Source organism: Dipodomys merriami, unplaced genomic scaffold (genome assembly GCF_024711535.1).
Source record: "Dipodomys merriami isolate MVZ:Mamm:240054 unplaced genomic scaffold, mDipMer1.0.p SCAF_46, whole genome shotgun sequence".
Taxonomy (NCBI): Eukaryota; Metazoa; Chordata; class Mammalia; order Rodentia; family Heteromyidae; genus Dipodomys; species Dipodomys merriami.
Window position 1 is genome coordinate 106,354 of NW_027206024.1, and position 25,317 is coordinate 131,670.

At 38.6% G+C, this 25,317-nt stretch overlaps 1 pseudogene; it reads left to right on the forward strand.

The window, feature by feature from the left end:
- Nucleotides 1-3,192: 3,192 nt before the first annotated feature.
- LOC138808609 (tubulin beta-2 chain-like) overlaps nucleotides 3,193-25,317 on the forward strand; it is a 113,648-nt pseudogene continuing 91,523 nt past the window's right edge.

Genomic DNA, 25,317 nt, shown 5'->3' on the forward strand with positions numbered 1-25,317 from the left:
GCTATTGTTCTGTTGTATATGGCTTTCATTGTTTTAAGGAATGTTCCTTCTATTCCTATTTTCTCCATAGCTGTTAGCATGAATGAATGTTGAATGTTATCCAAGGCCTTTTCTGCATCAATGGAGATAATCATGTAGTTCTTGACCTTGGATTTGTTGATGCGATGGATTGCATTTATTGATTTATGCATGCTAAACCATCTCTGCATCTCTGGAATGAAGCCTACTTGGTCGTAATGTACGATTTTTTTAAATGTGTTTCTGGATTCTGTTGGCTAGAATTCGGTTAAGATCTGTCTTTATCAAGGAGATTGGTCTGTAGTTCTCTTTTTTTGTTGGGTCTTTGCCTGGTTTGGGGATGAGTATGATATTGGAATCATAGAATGAGTTTGGGATATCTCCCTCTGTTTCTCTTTCTCGGAAGCATATGAGGAGTATGAGTATTAGTTCATCTTTAAAGGTCTTATAGAGTTCTGTAGTGAATCCATCTGGTCCTGGGGTTTTCCTTCTTAGGAGACTTCTGATTGATTCCTATTTCTCATTGTAAGATCTTGGCTTATTTAATTGTTCGGTTTGGGCAATTTGTACTTCTCTAAAACTTCATCGATTTCTGCTAGGTTTTCTTTCCTTAGTATAGTTTCTGGAAATACTTCTTTATAATTTTTTGGGTGTCTTTGGTATTTGTTGTAACTTTTCCCGTGGCATCCCTGATCTTATTGATTTGGGTTTCTTCTCTTTTTTTTTGTTTATCTTGCTAAAGTTCTATCAATTTTATTATTTTTTTAAAACAGCCTTTTGTTTTATTAATTTTATTTATGGTTTTCTTAGTTTCTCTCTCATTGATCTCAGCTCTTATTTTGATTATCTTGCTCCATCTAGTAAGCTTAGGTTCATTTATTTTGCCATGATTTTCCAGCAGTTTCAGCCACAACATGAAATTATTTTCTTGGTCTGTGTCTATTTTCTTCATGTGTGCACTGAAAGCTATAAATTTACCCCTCAGGATTGCTTTTGTCCTGTCCCACAGGTTTCTTTGTGATGTGTATTCCTTGTCATTAGATTGTAGGAACTTTTAAATTTCTTCTTTAATTTCTTGTTACCCAGATATTGCTCAAAAGTGTGCTGTTCAATTTCCATGTATTTGAGCAATTTCTACAGTGTCTTTTGTTATTGAGAACTAGCTTGGTTCCATTGTGGTCAGACAGGATTCAAAGGATTATGTCAGTCTCCTTGTATTTGTTTAAATTCCTTGTATGAACTATGATATGATCTATTTTCGAGAAAGTTCCATGAGATGCTTAGAAGAATAGGCACTGTGTCATTTTAGGGTTGCAAACTCAGTAAATGTCAATTAATTCCACTTGAAATATGGCCTCACTTAACTCTGTGGCTTCTCTGCCAATCCTCTGGTTGGTAGACCTGTCTTTTGGTGAGATTGGGGAACTAAACTCTCCTAGTATTGAAAGGTTATGAGGCAGTGACCATTTGTTTCTTGTTTCACCTAGCGGAGCAACACATGGTAGTACGCCTGGTTGTGAGACTTTATACGCCCTGCAAATCCTTAGCTCGGGGCTCTCCTCCAAGGCTCTGCTGTGTCAGAATGTAGGAAGAGGCCTGAGCTACAGTCCACCTAAATAAAACCTTAAAACAGCTGTAATGTCTGACTCTCAGTGGTCTTCTTGGTGGGGGTCCTGCGACCTGGACACAACATATTAGTGGGGACTCATTCAAGATCCCCCCAAAGACCCCTGAGACCTCAGACTCCAAAGGTAAAACAGAGCTGTCTTTGTTAATTTGTCTTGTCCTGTTGTTGTCTGTTTGCACTTTCATTTTCCTTTGTGAGGACAAACGCTCCAATTCATATTGTGTAAAGGGTTGTTGAAATAGACACGCTGGTACGACAAACCTGGAGGAACTGGGAGAAGTCCCAGATCCTCTTGTGGGGGGGGGTTCTTGGAACCCCGCCGTGAGAATTGTGGGGTATGGGTTTGTTTGGTGTTGGGCCGGAACTGATCAAGAGGGCCTCCTAACCAAGGCCCAACTCACACACTCTGGATCTGCTACTGCTGCTGTGGGGCGTGGGGTGTTGTGGAACCCTGCCGTGACAGGAGTCAGGGGACCAATTTGGGAGATCTCCACTTTGTAACTGTCAGACCTGCATGTGTTTTGTTTGTATTATTTATTGTTTTTTTGGACTGTAAGACTGACGGGACTGGAAACCATGGGCAACCCTCCATCTAGCCCCCTAGACTTACAAAAAGAAACTAAGAAAGAGGAAAAGAAATTGTACCCCCCGCTTTTTCAGGGAGATGATTTGGAAGAAGAAATATTCCTCACCCATACTCCCCTTCCCAGGTTCCTTCTGTGGAGCCTGAGAATATTCAAGAGAAGAAGGCAGCTATAGAACCAGCAGCCAAACACTCGGCACCTGCCCTTAAAGTTTCTGAGGGGCCAGTCACTCGACGATGGCATCTAATGCAGCTGTTTTTCTCTTATGCACTGTAGATCCTGTGGATGTGGATGGTAGACAGAAATCCCAAAAATGGCCATTTTCTACCAGTGATATATACAATTGGTTTGCCCAAAATGCCCCCTTTTCTGAGAAACCCCAGAATTTAATTAGTTTATTTGAAACTATTCTCTTTACTCATCAGCCCACTTGGGATGATTGTAGTCAGCTTTTGCAGGTACTTTTTACCACTGAAGAGAGAGACCATATCTGAGAGGCATCCTGGAAACATATCCCTGGGCCCACAGGAGTGCCCATCACAGATCCTGCCTTGATCGCTGCCTATTTTCCTGAGATCTGACCAACATGGTACTACAATACTGTTGAAGTTAGGAAGTGACTCCTCCTCTATCGCCAGGCTCTGTTGGCAGGTCTCAAGTTGGCAGCTCACTGACCTATTAACATGGCCAAAGTTTATGATGTTAGACAGGGAGGAAGTGAACGTCTGGCAGCATATCTTGAGAGGCTCATGGAAGTTTTTAGTCAAAACCTTGAGACCCAGGAGTCGACTCAGATGATTATGTTTGCCTATATAAATCAAGCTGCACCAGACATAAAGCCAAAGTTGCTGGCTCTACACAGACTTGGTGAAAAGTTTATTAGGGATCTAGTAGCCATGGCGGAAAAGGTTTACAATAAGAGAGAGACAGAGGAGCAAAGACAGGAAAGGAAGGATAGAGAACATGAAATTGAGCGTGAAAAGAGAGACTTGGCCAAAGAAAAGAGGCCAGACTTGTTGGACTTGCCACTATGGCATACCGAACATACCTGGTTCACAGACGGCAGCAGTTTCATTCAAGATGGAAAAAGGTACGCGGGTGCAGCAGTCACCATAGACACTGAGATAGTGTGGGCAGAAGCACTCCCTAAGGGAATGTCTGCACAAAGAGCAGAACTAGTGGTGCTAACAAAATCCCTAGAGATGGGAAAAGAGCAGAGACTAAACATTTACACAGACAGTCAGTATGTTTTTGCCACCATGCATGTGCATGGAGCCATTTACCAAGAGAGGGGGCTGCTGCCAGCTGAGGGAAAAGCTATTAAAAACAAACAAGAAATTTTAAGCCTCATCCCTGCCTTATGGGAACCAGCAAATATTGCCATTATGCACTGCCGAGACATCAAAAGGGAACTGATTCTTTTTTTTTTTTTTTTTTTGGTCGGCTTGAACTCTGGGCCTGGGCACTATCCTTCAGCTCTTCACCTCAATGCTCTACCACTTGAGCTTCAGCACCACTTCCGGTTTTCTGGTGGTTTATTGGAGATAGGAATCTCACGGTCTCTCCTGCCCGGGCTGGCTTTGAACCGTGATCCTCAGATCTCAGCCTCCTGAGTAGCTAGGATTACAGGCGTGAGCCACTAGCGCCCGGCAAAAGGGAACTGATTCTATAACCAAAGGACATAACTTGGCCGATCAGGCAGCTAAGGAGGCGGCCCTCCAGCCCAGAGCAGAAGTACTGACTCTAGTAGATCCAGGGCCATGAGCTTTGCCTCATGAGCCTCAGTACTCCCAAGAAGATTGGAGTGGATAAAGAAAATTCCCATGGTCTATAAAACCCGGGCTGGTGAAAAACTGGGGAGGGGAAACTTATCTTGCCACAAAGGTTAGGAAAGGGGATACTTAAGAAAATCCATTGGACCTCTCACATGGGAACCCGAAGAATGCAGGACTTGCTCCGACTCAGAAGTAAAAATTAGGCAAGGAAATCAACTCATTGAGGACATTGTTAAAAATTGTAAAGCCTGTCAGCTCACCAATGCCCCCACTCAACCGGTTACAAAAGAAGCTTGCCTCCATGGAGATAGGCCAGGTGTGTATTGGAAAGTAGACTTCACAGAAAATAAAACTGGAAAATTTGGATATAAATATTTGCTAGTTTTTGTTGGGTTGAAGCTTACCCAACAAAGCATGAGACCGTGAACGTCATGGCTAAGAAGATCCTGGAAGAAATCCTACCCAGGTATGGCTTTCCATCCACCAACGGGTAGGATAATGGACTGGCCTTCATCTCAAAAGTAAGTCAGGGAATAGCCGCAGCACTGGAGATGGATTGGAAATCGCACTGTGCTTATAGACCCCAGAGTTCAGGGCAGGTAGAAAGAATGAATCAGACTCTAAAAGAGACCTTAACTAAATTGGCTTTGGAGACTGGCGCAGACTGGGTATCGCTCCTTCCTTTTGCTCTGTTTAGAGTAACAAATTCACCCTATCAGCTTGGCTTTACTCCTTTTGAAATAATGTATGGACACCCTCCACCCATTATCCCTAGCCTTCAGACTGAATTGCTTGCTGATTTGAGTGATACTGAATTTCAATGTAAACTTGACTATCTACAGCTTGTCCACAAAAATGTGTGGCCCCAGTTTAGAGCATTATATGATTCTGCCTCTATTCTTACCCCCCCCCCCATTCGTTTATACCAGGGGACTGGGTGCTTGTTCAAAGACACAACCTGAGATCTCTGGAACAACGGTGGAAGGGACCTTACATGGTGCTACTGGCTACTCCTCCTGCCCTTAAGGTAGATGGCATTGCTGCTTGGGTCCACTGCTCCCATTCCAGACCAGCTGACCCCTTTGCCCTGGACGACCAGGGGAAACATGGGAAGTCTCCAAGCATCCTAACCAACCATTTTGCATATGCCTCAAGAAAAGAAAAATGGACTGATTGTTATTGTTATTGTTGTTTATGGCTACTGTCAGAGAGGGACTAGAAATATAAGAACTCATTCAAGATCGAGTGCTGTTGGAGTTAATTTTGGGCAGGAGCCACAAGATTGTGTCTCAGGACCATAAGTCAAGCGGGGTGGGGCGGGGCGGGGAATGAATGGTTATGAGGCAGCGACCATTTGTTGCTTGTTTCAGCTAGCAGAGCAACACATGGTGGTACATAGGGTTGTGAGCCTTTATAAGCCCTGCAAGTCCTTATCTCAGGGCTCTCCTCCTAGTCTCCGCTGTGTCGGAGTGTAGGGAGAGGCCTGAGCTGCAGCCCATCTAAATAAAAACTTAAAACAGTTGTAAAGTCTGACCCTTGTGTTCTTTTTGGTGGGGGTCCTGCGATCTGGGCACAACAGTATTATAGTATTTGGATCTATTTTATTCTTTAAGTTTGAGAGTATTTGCTTAACATATTTGTGTGCACCAGTATTTGGGTAATATAAGCTAATAATGGTTATATATTCTTCTTGGATTGTTCCCTGTATAAGTATGTAGTATCCTTCTTTTTCTATTTGTATTGATTTTAATGAAAAATTTATTTTGCCAGATATCATGATAGCTACTCCTGCTTTCGTGCTGGGAATATTTGCATGGTAGATCTTACTCCAACCCTTCACTTGGAGTTTGTTTTTATGTTTGGCTGTGAGGTGGGTCTCCTGAAGTCAACAGGTGGATAGGTCTTGTTTTCTGATCCAATCTGCAGTTCTTTTTCTTTTTATTGATGAATTGAGCACATTAATATTTATGATTATTATAGAGAGATGCATTGTGTTTCCTGTCAATTTCCTGCTTTCCTAAGTTTTTCTTCTTTCCTTTCTTCCTGAGCTTATTAAGTCAGACTTCTAGTGATATCTGCTGATGTAAATTTCTGTTCATGATTGCTTTCTTCAGGTTGTGTTCCCCATATTAATATTCTTTGTAATGATAGCTTATTGTTTATGAATCCATTTATTTTTTTCTTTATTTTTAGAAATTTATTTTCTCCATTGGATGTGATTGCTAGCTTTCCTGGTTAAATCAGTCTGCGCTGGCAGTTATTGATTCTCAAGGCTCGGATCATACTTTCCCAGGCCTTTGTTGCATTCAGTGTAGAGAGATCTGTAGTGATTCTGATTTTTTTCCCATTATAGTATAGTGGCACTCTACACAATCAGCAGAGTTTCTCTAGTAACAAACTATAAAAATGATCGCTGAAAGTAGTCTTAATGCCATCTCTTTATTTACCTGGAATAGCACACTTCCAACAAATATAATCGTTTTTTTTTAACTTAAATTAATAATCACATTTTAGTGCATAACAATTCCTTTTGTATATTTTTATTAGCATCAATTAGTTGCAGAGGAACAATTTGACATGTCCATACTTATACCATGCACTTTCATTAGACTCAATCCCTCCTCTCTCCCTCTTTTCCCTTCCACCTTTCCCAAACCAATCACAACAAGCTTCATTATCCATTATACACACGTGAGCATAGAGTAGTTTGATCTTATTTACTCTCCTTTTCCTTCTCCCTTCCCCTTGCCACTAGTACCTATACCCTGGATAAGACCTGTTTTTCCTGATTGTCATTCGCTGGTTTCAGTGTATGGTTATTATTCAAACGGGTTTCACCATGCCCTTTTACATGTGTGTAATTTACTCTATTGCTATCCTCTTTTGTTCTAATTTTCTCCTATCTCCAGTACTATCTATTACTCAAATGCTTTCACTGAATTTCATTCTGCTCTCTTCACAGGTGCACTGTATTTCTATATTGTTCATCAGCTAACATTTGTTTTTCCTTTCCTCTATATCATTCCTCAACAATCCCCTAAATTACAAACATTCTTTATGTGTTTATGTATATGTTAACTTTTTAGGTCTAGCATGAACATATGAGAGAAAACATTTGACCTTTGTCCTTCTGAACATGGCTTACTTCAATTAATGTGTTCCCAGTTCCAACCATTTCTTCTTTCTTCTATTTAGAAATAAAATACATTTTCTTTCTTAAAAACTCTATTATAAAGGTGATGTCCACAGGGGTAGTATGATTCAGGTAATGAGTACATTTTCTTTCGAACGGGGTCACCCCATCCGTCATTCTCTCCCAATTTTCCACCTTCTGACTTCTCTCCCCCCAAAAGTTGTATAGTTCATATCCAACTGCAGATTGGTTTTCCTATTGTCCCACTATTTCTGTGTTCCCCCTTCCCAAATCAGATGAGCTTATATACAAGATGAAGGTTGCAGAAATCTTATACAACAACGGAAGGGAATGAAAGAAAGAAGATTGGCATCAATATTCATCAAAGAAATGTGTCTATAGTTCTCTTTCTTTGATGAGTCCCCAACTGGTTTTGGGATGAAGGTGAAGGTTATGATGGCTTGACAGAATGTGTTCGGTAGTGAACTTTCTCTTTCAATTTCATTGAAGAGTTGGAGGAGTATTGGTGTGGGCTCTGCAATGAAGGACTTGTAGAATTCTGCTGTAAAACCATCTGGTCGTGGACTTTTCTTAGATGGGAGGGCTCTTATTGCTGTTTCTATTCCAATGCTTAATATGGGCCTGTTGAGATGGTTTAACTCATCTTGGTTTAGTTTTGGCATGTCAATATTTGCTAGGAAAAGGTCCATTTTTGCCAAATTCTGAAACTTATTAGCATAAAGTTTTGAAAAATATTCCCTTAAAATGTTCTGAATCTTGGTTGTTTCTGTGGTGATGTTTCCATTCTCATCTCTGAGTTTATTTATTTAGGTGTGTTCTCTTCTTTTTCTGATAAGTTTGCTAAGGGTGTGTCAATTTTGTTAATTTTTTCAAAGAACCAACTCTTTGTTTTGTTGATTCTTTCTATAGTTTTTTTGGATTCTAATTAATTTAATTCTAATTTAATTTTAATTATTTCTTTCCATTTACTCGATTGGGGTTTATATTCCTGCTCTTTTTCAAGGAGGTTCAGATGTCTCATTAAATTGTTGGTTTCAGATCTCTCCAATTTGTTGATGTAGGAACTCAGAGCTATAAACTTGTCTCTGAGTACTGCCTTTACTGTGTCACAGAGGAGCTGGTAATTTGTGTGCTCATTTTTGTTAAATAACATGAACATTTGAATTTCCTTTCTAATCTCTTCCATGAATCACTCGTGATTCAGCAGTGTGTTGTTCAGCCTCCATGTGTTACCGGACTTTATTTGGTGGCTTTTGGTGTTGAGTTCTAACTTTATTCCCTTGTGGTCTGAGAGAATGCAAAGTATAACTTCCTTTGTGGCCTAAAATGTGGTCTATTTTAGAAAATGTTCCATGTGCTGCTGAGAAAAACGTGTATTCTGATGCTGCTGGGTGAAATATTCGGTAGATGTCTGTTAAAACTAGTTGATCTATGCAGTTGTTTAGACCTGCGGGTTCTCTTTTGAGATTTTGCCGAGTTGATCTATGTAGTGGGGAGAGTGGTGTGTTAAAATCCCCAACAATTAATGTCTTTGGATCTATGTGGGATTTGAGGGACAGTAGTGTTTCTTGGATAAATTTGTGTGCTCCTTTGTTTGGCGAAAGATACTTAGAATTGTAATATCCTCCTGAAGGAGAGATCCATTAATTAATCTGTAGAGACCTTCTTTATCTCTTCTCACAAATTTTAAGTTGAAGTCTATTTTATCTGGTATTAGGATTGCAATTCCCGCCTGATTATGGAGGCCGTTTGGTTGGTAGATTTTGTTCCAGCCTTTCACAGTGAAAATGTGTTTGTTTTTACGGGCAAGATGTGACTCCTGAAGGCAGCATATACAAGGATCTTGTTTTTTAATCCAATTAGACAGTCTATGTCGCTTAATTGGAAAGTTAAGTCCGTTAATGTTGATAGAAAGGACTGAGAGGTATTTGGGAGTTCCTGCCATGTTATCCACCTTCTTGGGGGCTGCAAAAACTGGGTTCTTCCTATGGTTCTTGGATTTTCAGTTTGTGTGCAGTTCCTTGGCCTTTATTGTGGTCTCCCTGGTTTTAAGAATCTTTTGTAGGACTGGTTTGGTGGAGATATATTGTTTCTTTTTTTTTCTTTGCTATGGAAGGTTTTTATTTGGCCTTCAGTTATGAAGGAGAGTTTAGCTGGGTACAGTATTCTTGGTTGATAGTTGTTTGTTTTTAGGGCATGGCATACATCTTTTCAGGCTCTTCTTGCTCTCATTCTCTCTGCTGAGAAATCTGAGGTGATTTTAATTGGTTGCCCTTTATAGGTGATTAATCTTTTCTCCTTGACAGCTTTAAGGATCTTTTCCTTGGTCTGAGTTGATCCTGTGTGGATTATAATGTTGCAGTGGGGTGTCCTATTCTTGTCTTGTCTATTTGGGGTTTTAAAAGTTTCTTGTATCTGAATAGGCCTATCTTTTTGCATGTTTGGGAAGTTCTTTGCTAGGATCCTGTTAAACAAATTTCCTAGACCATTAATTTCTATTTCTAGGTGCTCCTCTACACACATTATCCTCAGATTATTCCTTTTGCTTGTGTTTTCCAAGTGTTGGATAGATCTATCATATTTCTTGGACTTGTCTTGGATGGTTGTATGTTCTTTCTCTATAATATCTGGGCTGTCTTCAATCCCCGAGATTCGATCTTCTGCATGGTCTAACCTGCTGTCAAGACTTTCTACTTTGTTTTTTTATTTCTTTTCCTTCTAATTGGTCAGCTTTGATGGCTTCAAATTCTTTGTTGAAGCTTTGTTTTAGATCTTGCATGAACTTCTTTACTTCCTTAATTTGGTGCTCAGTGTTTATTCTCAAATCACTTAGTTGATTGGTTATGGTTTCCTTGGACTTCCATTCCTTCTGTTGGTTTCCCTTCAGCATTCCGTTTGTGGTCTCCCGACTTCCTTCACCTCTTTGTTAATGGATTCCATGAATGCCTTTAGTGATCTTTGTTTATTCTCATCCTGCTCTCTAAATTCCTGTATTACACTTTGTTTAGCTTCCTCACGTTCACACCATTCCTGTAGTTCTCTTTGAGTGTTCTTAGACTTCCTATGCCATTCCTACCTTTCTCTTTGAGAATTCTCAAGCTGCTCATGCAAGTCGTGTATTAGTTTTTGAGTATTTTCCTCACACTCATGCTATTCGTGTATAAATCTTGGTTTGCCTCCTCTCTCTCACTATCACGCTCATACAGAGTCCTTTGTAGGTTTTCAATCTTTTCATTTATCATGTTGGCCAGCAGTGTTTATAGAGCTATTTGGGAACACTACTCTGGATTATTCATTATCTATTTTGTCCCTGATTATCATGAGTGGGAGTGAGATACCCGGACTTGCTATTTTTTTGTGTTTATTTTTCCGGCTTATTCTGCCCATTTGGGATGAAAATAACACCAGTTTTGTGCTAGAACACGATCTTAAGGCAACCATCAACCAAAGTCTGTATTTTCCCAGTCAATAGTCTGCAGATACAATCTAGTTCAACAGATACATCAACAATTCATAAAAAAAATCATACACTCTTATAAAACAGGATTCATTTCAGGGATGCAAAACTTGTTCAATATACGCAAATCAATTAATATAATTAATCACATCAACAGGAGCAAGGATAAGAACCACCTGGTTATCTCAATAGATGTAGAAAAAGCATTTGACAAGATCAAGCGCCCCTTTATGATGAAGGTTTTTAAAAAATTAGGAATCCATGCAACATTCGTCAATACAATAAAAGCTGTATATGACAAACCTACAGCCAGCATTATATTAATGGTGAAAACTAAAGCCATTTCGTCTTAACTCAGGAAAAGGACAAGGATGTCCACTCTTTCCACTTCTCTTCAATCTATTATTACAGTGCCTAGCTACAGCAATAAGACAAGATGCAAACATAAAGAGGATCCAAATAAGAAAAGAAGTAAAACTCTCTCTATTTGCAGATGACAGGAACTTGTATTTAAAGAAACCCATAGACTCCACTCCCAAATCACTCAAGCTGATTCAAAACTCTGGCAAAGTAGCAGGGTATAAAATTAAACCCGCCAAATCAATGACTTTTCTGTATGCCAACAAAGAGAAAAGTGTGTCTGTAATTAGGAAAGCAACTCCATTTGTAATAACCCCACAAAAAATAAAATACCTAGAAATAAGCTTAACGAAAGAAGTGAAGGGCTCTATGATGAAAATTTTAAAAACCTGAAGAAAGGATATCAAAGCAGAACTTAGAAAATGGCAAAACCTCCCATGCTCCTGGATTGAAAAGATCAACATCGTCAAAATGGCAATAATTCCCAAGGCTATCTATAAATTCAATGTGATACCTAGCAAAATTCCAACCTCATTCTTCAAGGAAATAGAAGAGGCAATCCAAATATTCATATGGAATAATGAAATATCCCGAATAGCTAAAAGGCTCCTCAACAGAAAGAACAATGCTGGAGAAATATCAATACCAAATTTCAAACTCTACTATAAAGCCATAGTAAACAAAACAGCTTGGTACTGACACAAGAACAGACCTCAGGACCAATGGAATAGAATTGAAAACCCAGAAATGAACCTACAGACATATAGCCATCTAATGTTCCATAAGGGAGCTAAAAAAAATAGAATGGAAGAAAGACAGCCTCTTCAGTAAATGGTGCTGGCAAAACTGGTTAACTACTCTTAGAAAAATAACGCTTGATCCTTATATATCACCCTGCACCAGAATCAACTCCAAATGGATCAAAGACCTCGGATTCAAAGCAGACACTCTGAAAACATTACAGGATTGAATAGAAGAAATCCTAGTTCTCCTTGGTGCAGGCCGAAATTTTCTTAATAGAGACCCAGAAACACAACAAATCAAAGAAAGGTTGGACAAATGGGATTGTATGAAGTTGCAGAGCTTCTGCATGGCAAAAGATATACCAAGCAAGATCAATAGAAAGCCCTCAGATTGGGACAAGATCTTCACTAGCCATACAACGGACAATGGTCTCATATCTAAAATATACCTGGAACTCAAAAAATTAAATCCCCCTACAACAAATCCTCAAAGAAAAAAACTGCCCAATAAATAAGGGGGCTAAAGACTTAAAGAGACACTCCTCTGAAGAACAAAGAAGGATTTCCAATAGACACAGGAAGAAATGCTCAAACTCTCTACCCATAAAAGAAATGCAAATCAAAACAACATTGAGATACCACCTCACCCCACTTAGAATGTCTATAACCAAGCACTCTAATAACAACAGATGCTGGAGGGAATTTGGACAGAAGGGAATCTTACTGCATTTTTGGTGGGAGTGTAAACTTGTTTAACCACTTTGGGAAGTAGTCTGGAGGTTACTTAAATGTATCCACATAGAGCTCCCCTATGACCCAGCAATCCCACTTTGGGCATTTATCCAAATGTTTACAATCAAGACCACACTAAAGCTACCAGCACAACTATGTTTATTGCAGCATTACTTACCATAGTAAGATCTGGAACCAACCCAATGACCCTCAGTTGATGAATGGATCGAGAAAATGTGGTACGTATACACAATGGAATTCTATGCCTCCATCAGAAAGAATGACATTGCCCCATTTGTTAGGAAATGGAAAGACTCGGAAAAAAATTATATTAAGTGAAGTAAGCCAAGCCCAAAGAAACATAGATCCCAAGGTTTCCCTGATTTGCAATATCTAGTATATGTCTGAGTCAAGCAAAAAAGTTCAGATAAGGTAATGTTAGGGAAATGAACCCTAAGATATGTATTCAGTTTTTTTTCTTTCATGCGATTGTTTCCAACACATTTATAAGATAATTTCTTTGTTGCTTTGTATGTCCCTCCCCCACAGTATAACCCCTGCTTTCACTGTATTTGATGTCGGTTTAATTTGTGGAGAGTAATGGGAAAAACAAGTCGTTTAAATAAAGATACAGGTGGACCCATTGCAACAATGAGGTGTACAAGTCGTTATGTCGAAAACGAACTTTACAGCTTTGGTGGGGGGGGGCTTGAAGGCTGGGGTGGGGGGAGAGGAGGTTGGGAAGGGACGGGAAGGAGAAACAAAGGAGGAGGCTACAATGCTTGATAATAAATGTACTCATTTTCTTGTCCATGTAATTGTAACCCCTCTGTACAGTATATTCACAGTAAAAAATAAATAAAAATTAAAAAAAATAAAAGAAAAAGAAAGAAGAGAAGAGAAGAAAGATTTTAAAAAACTGAAACAGTACAATAAAAAACTTTTTACTTCCATTTTTTGGAGTTCATTTCTATAAATATCATTTTATATGCTCATATGTACATACCTATTGAGCCCTCTATTAAGGATATCCTCCTTTGGTCTCACTGTATGAATGTTTAGACTTCTGTTTAATTCATTATGTCCAAGTGTAGTTATTTGTCTTTTACTATCCATTGGAATTTTTTGTAGATTTATAGGCACATTTTAATTATTACAAATGAGGGAAATTATGCAGCTTGTTTTTCTTTGGGTCTGTCTTACTTCATTTACTATAATTTTTTTTCCAAGTTTTTCATTTCCTTATGAACGAGGGAATGTCATGCTCTCCAATGGAAGCATAGAATTACACTGTGTATACATATCACATTTTCTTTCTTTTGGAAAAACAGTTTTGTTCTATTCTAAAGATGCTATACAGAGTGGTTACAGTTACATGAGTAAGGCAATGAGTATATTTCTTGTTGAGCATTGTTACATACAATATTTTCTTTTTCTTTTCTCATCGTGGGGCTTGAACTCTGGGCTTGGGCCCTGTCCTGGTGCTCTTCAGCTCAAGGCGAATGCACTACGGCTTGAGCCACAACACCACTTCCATTTTTTCCTAGTTGTTTATTGGACTTGCCTGCCCAGGCTGGCTTTGAACCACGATCCTCAGATCTCAGCCTCCTGAGTAGCTAGGATTACAGGCATGAGCCACCAGGGCCTGGCCACATTTTCTTGATCCATTCATTCATTGAGGGACATCTGAACTGATTCCATGTCTTGTGTATGGTAATCAATGATGCATTGAACATGGTCATGCTGGTGGCATTTTGTATAGCCTGATTTTAGACAATTAGATACATACCCAGGAGTGAAATTGCTGGGTCATAGGGAAGTTATATGTTTAGTCTATTAAAGAACCTCCATATTGCTTTCCAGAGTAGTTAAACCAGTTTGCATTCCTAACCACAGTGTAGTAATGTTCCCTTTTGGCCACATCCCCACCAGCAATTGTTAAAGCATGTCTTTTGCCAGGCAGAAACTCTTCAGTTGTATGCAATCCCATTTACCTAGTCTTTGATTTGTTCTGATTCTGGATCATTACTTAGTAAGTTTTGAACTGTACTACCCCCTAACGTGTCCCCTATATCTTCCTGTAATATTATCAGGGTGTCTGATCTTACATTAAAGTCTTTCATCCATTTGGAGTTGATTCTGGTGCAGGTTGATATATAAGGATCTAAATTCAGTTTTCTGCACAAGTACTGGGTAGCCAATTCTGCCAGCATCAATTTTGAAGAGGCTGTCCTTTTTGCCATCCTTTGGCTCCCTTATCAAATATAAGGTGGCTATGGGTCTGTAAATTCATTTCTGGTTCTTCTATTTTAGTCCATTGGTCCTCTGTCCTATTTTGTGCCTGTACCAAGTTGCTTTGGTTTGTTTTAATTTCTATAGCTTTTTAATTGAGATTAAAGCTTGGTACTGATATTCCTCCTGGTACTGATATTCCTCCAGCACTGATCTTCCTACTAAGGATTGGTTGTGCTATTCAGGGTCTTCCAATATTCCAGATTAGTTTGTGGATTGTTTGTTCTATATCACTGAAGAATTTTGTTGGATATTGATGGGTATTGAATTGAATTTGTAGATAGCTTTGGGCAATATTGCTATTTTCATGGTTAAACCTTCCAATCCAGGAGCATGGGAGGTTTTTCTACTTCCTTAAACCTGTTTCTAACGTTTTAATCACAGAGGTCCTTCATCTCTTTGGTAATTCCAAAGTGTTTTTTGAGGCTATTACAAAGGACTTTCTTTCCTGATTTCAGATTCACTCTTCTCCTTATTGGCATACAGAAAAGCTACTGATTTTTGGGGGTTTCTTTCTTCCTTCCTTCCTTTCTCTTTTTCTTCCTTCCTTTCTCTCTTCCTTCCTTTCTCTCTTCCTTCCTTTCTCTCTTCCTTCCTTTCTCTCTTTCTCTCTTTCTCTCTTTCTCTCTTTCTTTCTTTCTTTCTTTCTTTCTTTCTTTCTTTCTTTCTTTCTTTCTTTCTTTCTGTCTTTCTTTCTGTCTTTCTTTCTGTCTTTCTTTCTGTCTTTCTTTCTTTCTTTCTTTCTTTCTTTCTTTCTTTCTTTCTTTCTTCCTTTCTTTCTTTCTTTCTTTCTTTCTTCCTTTCTTTCTTCCTTTCTTTCTTCCTTTCTTCCTTTGTTGGCGATGTGGCTTGAACTCTGGCCTTGAGCTCTTCAGCTCAAGGTAAGTGCTCTAACTTTTGAGCAACAATGACACTTTGAGTTTTCTGGTGCTTAACTGTAGATAAGAGCCTCATGGACTTTCCTGCCTATGCTGGCTTTGAACCACGATCCTCAGATCTCAGCCTTCTGAGTGGTTAGGATGCCAGGCATAAGCCACCAGTGCCCAGCTTGGGGTTAATTTTATACCCTGCTAACTCAGCCAAAGTAACTTAGGAAAGGAATCCATGGGACTCTTTAAATACAGGATCATGTTATCTGCAAAATGGGAGAGTTTTATTTCTTCTTTCCCTATATGGATCCCCTTTATGTTTGTCTCCTGCCTTATTGCTCTAACTAGAAATTCCAGTACTATATTGCAGAGGAGTGGAGAGAGTGAACATCCTTCTCTCATTCTTGATTTTAGAGGGAATGGTTTTAACTTTTCACCATTAAATACATGCTGGCTGTAGGTCTGTCTATATTATATATGCCTATATTATATTGACGAATGTCCCATATATTCCTGGACTCTCCAGAACTTTCATCATAAAGCGGTGTTGGATCTTGTCAAATGTTTTCCCCCATATATTGTGATGACCATGTGGTTCTTTTCCTTGCCTATTGTATATATAGAGCACATATTTGGAGTCACTCATCAGTTATAGGGCATCTGGGTTTTTCTCAGGTTTGGCTATTAAGAAAAGTATTGTAATGAACATGGATATATAAGTACATTCATTGTTTTATGACTTTCATTCCTTCAGATAGATGCCTAAGTGTGAGCCAAATGATGATAACTTATACATGTAATCTTACTCAGGAGGCTAAGATATGGAGGATCACAGTTCAAAGACAACCTGCCTAAGAAAGTTTGCTAGACTCCATCTTGAAAATGACCAGCATAAAGCAGAGCTGGAGGTGTGGCCCAGCATAAAGCAGAGCTGGATGTGTGGCTCCAGTGGGAGAGCACCAGCCTAGCAAGTTCAAGGCTCTAAATTCAATACCTACTCCCACTAACAATATTCAATAAATAAAATACCCAATCATGACATGGTTGCAGCATACAGTACTATTTTTTTTTGAGGAAATCAATTTAGGCTTATTTACATAGTAGTTGCACTAATTTGCATTCCTACAAACAGGACTCTTTTCTCTTGGCATCCTCATATGCTATGTGATATTGTTTCTGCTCTAGCCATATTGGCTGGAGTGGGATGAAATCTCTGTCATTTTGATTTGCATTTCTTTATGGCCAGGGACGTTATGCATTTCTTTATGTATTTATTGGCCGTTTGTTCTTCTTACCCCAAGAATGATCTGTTCAGCACTTTTGCCCATTTTTGTAATTGAAGAGTTCAGTGTTTTGAGTTTTATGTATATACTGTATATTCTGTATAATGTATATTCTTCGTCAGATGAATAATTGCTTTAGATTTTCTCCCATACAGTAGGTGGTCCCTTTAGCCTCTAGAGACATTGTTGTGTAAAAGCTTTTTAGTTTAATACAATTTTATTTGTCAATACTTGCCCTTATTTGTTGAGCTATTGAATTTCTAATCAGGAAATCACTACCTATGCCAATGCATTCCAGTATTTTGACTACGACTAGTAGTTTCAAAGTTTCAGGTCTTACATTAAAATTCTTGATTCACTTTTAATTGACGATAGGAGAGAGAGAGAAAGAGAGAGAGGAGGGGAGAGAGAGAGGGAAAGAGATCTGTTTTCAGTCTGCTGCATGAAGAAAGCAAGTTTTTCCAGCACCATTTCTTGAAAAGTCTGTCTTTTCTCTGATACATGCTTTGAGATCCTTTGTCAGAAATCAGATTGTGGTAGCAGCATTTCTGGGCATTCTATTCAGTAATCTTCATGTCTATTTTGGGGCCAGTTGCTTGCTATTTTTGTTCCTATGGCTTTGTAATATAATTTGAAGTGAGGTATCATGATACCTTCAACTTTGTTTTAGTTTTGTTCAGGATTGCATTGGATATTTGCTATATTTGTAGTATTGATTTTTTTTCTGTTTCTGTGAGTAATGATATTGAGATTTTGGTAGGAATTTCATTATCTGCAAACATTGCTTTCCTTAATATAGCCATTTTCTTTATATTAATTCTGTATATTCAGCAACAAGGGATGTCTTTCTATCTTCTAGTGTCTTTTTAAAATTTCTTCTTCAATGTTTCATGCTTTTAAGTATAGAAATCTTTCACCTTTGTTAAATTTATTCATAGAAAAAATTGAAACTATTGGGAAATGGAATTATTCTCCTATTTTTCTGTTGATGTACAGAATAGTTATTGGTTTTTTAATGCTGACTTTATATTCTGCTATATTACAAAAGAGGTGGAACTTTAAGGTGCTTTAAGTATATTATCGTATCATCTGAAAATAACAATACTTTATTTCTTCCTTCCCTATTTGAATCCCTTTTGTTTCTTCTTGTGCATTGTTGCTCTGGCTAGGATTCCAGTGCTATCGTGAATAGAAATAAAGGGAATAGACTGAATGTCTTGTATTGTTCTTGACTTTAGAAAAAATTATTTCAGTTCTGCCTTCATTTACTATGACGTTGACAATATAGGCTTGTCAAATATAGCATTTATTATATTGAGGAACATTGCCTAAACTCATAGTTTCTCCAGAGCTTTTGTCATGAAAAGATGTTGAATTTTTGTCAAAGTATATTTCTGCCTGAATTAAGATGATTATAGGATTCCTTGAGTCTGTTCATATGTGATATTGCATTTATTGATGTAAGTATGTTGATTCACTAACCTTGAGTACCTAGAATATAGCAATTTGGTCATAGGATATAATCTTTTTGATGTATTGCATTTGGCATGCAACAATTTTTTTGGGAATTTCTACATCTATGTTCATCATAGAGATTGGTCTATAAATCTCTTTTTGTTGTATCCTGTCTAGTTTTAGAATAAGTGGAATACTGGCTTCATATGATGAGTTTGTGCCGCGGACTGGCTCTGTCGGGACGACAGAGGATACCTAGTGGAGGTAACTGGAACAGGTGGGGAGATGGCAAACACAACTCACACACAAGAGGAGTGAATGCTGAGTGCGATTTATTGCAGAGGATAACAAGCTTTTATAGCAAAAGTCTCCATGAGAAAGGGCAAAAGGTTACACAATCTTGCTGCAAGGCTTCATTCTTGGGTGGTCACCAGCTGGTCACCTGATCTTTTTGGATGAGGAGCTATGACGATAGGCTTTAGCTCTACTTTTAAGAAATACAATTGGTTTCGATGTTTATCATCTATTAACCATTAACCAGAGCATATGGGCAAGGTGCTGGACAGAAAGGCATGAACTCTAGTACTTTATTGTTACTTTTGTTTAGTTTTGTACTTTATGCGTTTCAAATATTTTCTAAGCAATTGTGATCCTTTGTCATTCTTTAGAGGGTCCCCAATTTGTGGCCAAAATCATGATATTCAGTATACTTAGTTAAATCTGGCCATATATCAAATTTAAGTTTATAGTGTCTTTTCTGTAACCCTTTCACATAATCATTTACTCTTTTCCATAGTGGCCTTAACTGTCTCATAAGATCTTTCTTATTCCTTCTTTGATAGTAAGCACCAAGGAGGCCTAGATCTAGCAAGTCTCTCAGTAAATGAAAGAGAGTAATAGGAATTTCTTTCTCCTAAGTAGTTTTCCCAACGGTTGCCATCCTTATCATACACACCTGTAAAAGGCTATGGATCTGGGGGAAGTCTTTGGGGTCCTCTAGATAATGGAGGATCCCACCATTTTCCTCTGATAAGCCATTGTCACCTTTCATCTATCAACCTTTTAGGGATCTTTTTTATCTTTTGGTCCAAATATCCCTCTGCATCTTTTTTATCTACAGGGTATCTATATGAGTCTATTGTATATGCTTTAGGATTAAAAGGAAGTCTCCAATAGCCATACATTCTTTTTGCTCTAGCCGTGCCTACAGCTTCTTGTAAATTTCTTACAAACAATTCCTTCTGCTGAAGTGACGTCATGAAACCCCCAATACTTTTATATTTACTTATGACTTGTCTAATACCCTCCATAAGAGGGGTTTTTAGGGTAGCACTTAAGTCTGGTGAGTTAGTCATAATCTCAGGACACTCATCAGATGTTGGAATCATCAACACTTCCAAGAAAGAGCCTTGAATAAGGGAACGTTGAGCATGAGTAAGTAGAACAAGCAGCAAGAACAGTAAAAGATTAATAGGCACTCCTATACAGCGAAGAAAAGAAAAACAGAAACAGAAAGACATCTTTCCCAGGGGCTTGCCAGCCTTTCCAGGAGGTAGGCCTCTTTGAAGCCCCATTCTTTGAGGTAGACTTCGGTGAAGTCCCATTCTCAGAGGTAGGCCTCTTTGAAGCCCCATTCTCTGAGGTAGACTTTGGTGAAGTCCCATTCTCAGAGGTAGGCTTCTGTGAAGCCCCATTCTCAGGTCTGAAAGCAGGTGTTCCATGCTAAGCAGACTCCACCAGAGTAGGCGTGGCAAGTTTGAAAGTATTTTTTCCCCTCTACTCATGGAAAATTTTGAGTATTTATGCTTGTTTTTCTTTAAAGGTCTGGTCAAATTCAGCACTGAATTATATGATCCTAGAAGTTTTGTGGTCAGGAGAATTTTATTACTGCTTCATTCTCATTCCTTATAGATCTATTTAAGTGATTTATATTTTCTTGTTTGAATTTTGGTAGTTCAAGTACCTCTAGAAATGTGTGTCTTCCTTTGGGATTGTCCAGTTTACTTGAATATAAGCTTTCAAATATTCCCTCACTATCCTCATTATTTCTTTTCTTTATTATTTTTGGGTTTTTTTGGGTCCAGTTAGGAGGCCTGAACTCTAGGCCTGGGCACTGTCCCTCAGCCCTTCAGCTCAAGGCTAGCGCCCTACCACTTGAGCCACAGTGCCACTTCCGGCTTTTTTCCTTTTGCTTATGTGGTGCTAAGGAATCGAACCCAGGGTCTCAGGTATGCAAGGCAAGACGCTCTACCACTGAGCCACCTTCCCAGCCCATTTTGCCCATTATTTCATTGATGTGTGTGTTATCCCTTTTTGGTTTTTTGTTCTTTTTTATTGTGAAAATACTGTTGAGAGGGGTTACAATTACATGGGCAAGATAATGAGAACATTTCCTTTTCCTTTCTTTTTTTTTGGGGGGGGTCCGGTCATGGGGCCTGAACTCTGGGCCTGGGCGCTGTCCGTCAGCTCTTCAGCTCAAGGCTAACGCTCTACCACTTGAGCCACAGCGCCACTTCCGGATTTTTTCTTTTTGTTTATGTGGTGCTGAGGAATCAAATCCAGGGCCTCAGGCATGCAAGGCAAGTGCTCTACCACTGAGCCACCTTCGCAGCCCCAATGAGTACATTTCTTATCAAGCATCATAGCCTTCTCCTTTGTTTCCCCTTCCCATCCTTTCCCATACTCCCCTCACCCCCCTCACCCAATCCTCCCCACTCTCCCCGCTCCCACCCACCAAAGTTGTAAAGTTCATTTTCGACATAACAACTTGTATGTCTCATTGTTGCAATGGGTCCACCTGTATCCCTATTTAAATGATTTGTTTTTTCCCTTCCCCTCCACAAATTATAACAATATCAAATACAGTGAAAGCAGATGTTATACCGTGGGGAAGGGACATACAAAACAACAAAGAAATCATCTTATAAATGTGTTAGAAACAATTGCATGAAAGAAAAAAATACATTTGAATACCTATCTTAGAGTTCATTTCCCTAACAGCAACCTATCTGATCTTTTCTGTTTGACTCAGACATACACTAGGAATTGAAAATAGAGAAAACCATGGGACCTATGTTTCTTTGGGTCTGGCTTACTTCACTTAATATAATTTTTTCCAAGTCTTTCTATTTCCTAACAAATGAGACAATGTCATTCTTTCTTATGGAGGCATAGTATTCCATTGTGTATACATACCACATTTTCTGGATCCATTCATCTACTGAGGGGCATAGGGTTGGTTCCATATCTTAGCTATGGTAAATAAGGCTGCAATAAACATAGTCGTGCTGGTAGATTTAGTGTGGTCTGGTTTGTGAGCATTTGGGTAAATGCCCAAAAGTAGGATTGCTGGGTCATAGGGGAGCTCTATGTGGAGTTTTTTGAGGAACGTGCATATTACTTTCCAAAATGGTTGAACAAGTTTACACTCCCACCAACAATTTTATTCATTTGAGCCTGTTCCCGCCTTCCTTTAGTTAGCTTAGCTGAAGGTTTATGTATCGTTTTTTATCTTTTAAATCTCCAACTTCTTATATAAATTGTTCTATTTTTATTCAAGTAGCCATGTGTGGGTGTGGTGGCATGTGTGCACACAATCGTACATGTGTGCACATGTACTAGTCCCAAAGGTTGAACTCAGGACCTGGGTGTTGTCCTTTACCTTTTTCATTCAAGGCTTGTGTTCTACCACTTGATCCACAGCTTCAATTCTGGCTTTTGGTGGTTAACTGGATATAAAAATCTCACAGATTTTCCTGCCTAGGGTGGCTTTGAACCATGATTCTCAGATCTCAGCCTCCTGAGTAGCTAAGATTACAGATGTGAGCTACAGGTACCCAGTTCATAGGCTTATATAAATTTCTTTAAGACATGAGAAAAAGAAAATTACCTCCCAAAGTTTTCAGTTCCTCACTTCCAGATCATGACCTTGGTTTGCATTTCTTTTACTTTTTTGGGTCTGGTCTTGGGCCTTTAACTCTGGGCCTGGGCGCTGTCCCTCAGTTCTTCAGCTCAAGGCTAGCACTCTACCACTTGAGCCACAGCACCACTTCAGGCTTTTTTCTTTTGGCTTATGTGGTGCTGAGGAATCGAACCGAGGGCCTTATGCATGCAAAGCAAGTGCTATACCACTGAGCCACCTTCATTTCTCAGTGAGAAATGCATCAACAGGAAGAAAACTTCACAAGCTCTCATCACATCTCATCTGTCCACCTCTGAGCTATGCACTCGGCCTCCTCTTCTGTGCATTCAGGAAATCTCCATGATCTTAGATAAATCCAGTCCTTCCACTCATGTATCAGATCCAATCCCCTCTTGCTTATTCAAGAACATTACTCTGCTCCCTCTCTTCTTCCTTTCCTGTGCCATCAATTTTCTCTTGCTCAGTAGCATGAAACACCTCTCATCTCAAAAACCCTTTTAGAGTGTACTTCTCTTTTTAGAAAACCATCCCAATTCTCTGCTCACTTTTATACTCTTCCTTATACACCTCACTTATACTCTTCCTTCTCAATGTATTATCTAATTCTTTTTAGACACTGTTCATAATTGATTTTTGCCCCAATGTTTTAGTAGAATTGGAAAGTCACCAATAAGCTTCAAGTTGCTAATAGTTCTCATCTATTTCCCCTTCACCATCAGTTCACAGAGCCTATCACTTGGTTTCCAACACCACACATCTCTGGAAGCTCCTGCTTAATCACCTCAATTATTCTTTTTTTAATAATTTTTTATTGTGAAAATATTGTACAGAGGGGTTACAGTGACATGAGCCAGGTAATGAGTACATTTCTTATCAAGCATTGTTGCCTCCTCCTTTTTTTTTCCCCTACCATCCCTTCCCTCCCACATCTACAACTACACTTCCCTGTAGCTGACCTTCACCTTCATTATACTTCCCTTGTCCCCTTTATCTCATCCCCTAAATAATTGGAAATTTCTACTTATTAGTCTACAGACAGCTACCTTTTCTACTTAGACTCAGTTACTTTTGACCTTATCCAACCTTTTGGCTTTTTGATACCACTACTAACCAGGTGACTTCCAAAATCTGTATCCTTAAATCCAATTTATGGGTCAGTCATCAATTCAACATCTCCACCCAGGTGCTCAGCCTAACATATCAATAGAACTCCAGTTCTATAGCTCCAGTTAGTTTTCCTCAATAGAAGACTCCTCTAGGATTAGCAGCATAGGGAAACAAGATTTACCTTGACCTTTTTATGTCTCTTGCTCTATACTCTAAGCATCTGTTACAACATTTCATGATATATTTTCAAAATGAAAAATACAAAATAAGAAACAGGAATCAGACAAGAATAGTTGCCTAAACTAATGCTGCTGTTTATATATAGGAGAACAGGAAAAAATGAGCATAGGATAATGAAGTTTCTGGCAGTAAATTATCTGGAACATGGTGGCTAAATGGACTTATGAAGAAGTGGGAAAAATCATAATGATTGCAGATTCTTACTTAAAAATCACCGTGGACACTGATGACATTGAGATAGGAAATATATGAAAGAATATAATTTTAAGGAAAAGGAAATAAATAAGAGGTCTAATTTTAGTGTATTGCAAGCTCATGTCTACTAAATAGTAAGAAGCAAATGGAATAAATGTTCACATAATATAAATACAGATGATACGTTCATAAATGTGAAAGATAGCCTATAGTTGTGAGAAAATTAGTACTACAATATGGCCAAAACACCTGAATTTTGAAGTGAATCAAATTAAGGAGCATCAAGTATAGATTGCCTTTATTTTCCACATTTGACAGAAGAAACACAAACAAACAATACAAACTAAAATCAGTGCATATCTTTCATATATTATCTTTATATAGCAGTGGGGAAAAGGCAGTGGCCAAGCTGGTGCAAGTGAAAATGTGAGGTGGTCATCATGAAGCTATAACCTTTGAAACCCTACATGAGGTCCTCATGTTCTTGTGTAATCCAAATATTTACCTCAACCTGACACTTATGAATTCCACCCATTCTAACCCTCATACCTCAAAAATAACTTCCAAAGAAACCAGTATGCACTCAGGTTCTCTGTGATCAATAACATAAATGCCAGTGCATCTTTCTGACAACAGTCATTCTGGAAGCTTTAATTGCCATGGAAAACACAGGGAAACTGGGACAGAAGTGGATTTGCATCATATTTCATTACTCAAATTATGATTGTGATTGTGAAACCTTTACTATTGTGATTTACAATAATCCAAGAGAACATAGCTGGATTCTTAGATGGTAGGTGGAGAAAACAACTTCTGGCTGGAGACAAATCAGTTTTGCAGTTCTGTATTGTGTTAATTTGATAAGGACGTCACAATGAGAGAATATGTGTGGAATACTGCAATATCCTTATTACAGGTGCTTTTTCTAACAGTAAGGTTTTGATTAGAATTTAGCAGCATACAGAGATCCCTATAGGGAATTGTCTTCATACAGAAACTTTCAGAAATCTGATTAACTGAAATTTACTGAAAGTGTATCTGTTGGTCTCATGGAAAACAACAGAAAAATCAAAAACCTCTTCAACTTGGCCCCAATCTACATTGTTAGGACTAACTTTTTACTTACCTCATAGTCACATTTCAACTCATTTCTTCTCATTACACTGTTGTCTGGATTGCAGCTTTCAAGCATTGCTCTATTCTCTCCTGAGCTCTGTAAGATTAGGTTAAAACTCATACCCTTATGCACAAAGCTTTTAAGACTTCTACAGATTAAAACGATGCTGGATTCTTTGTCTTTAGAGAAAACAGAGGAAAGGATATTCATTCAAAATTGCCTAACAAATACTTGAAATATTATTATGATACTTGGTCTCATAATTTGTTTAGAAAATAGTTTATTTATGAACTTTTAGTCACTTTGAGCTTTAAAGGACTTAAGAACTCCCTCCTTTTTAGTAATTCAGTGGAAAGACTTGAAGACCTGGGTAAAGCAGTGCCATTT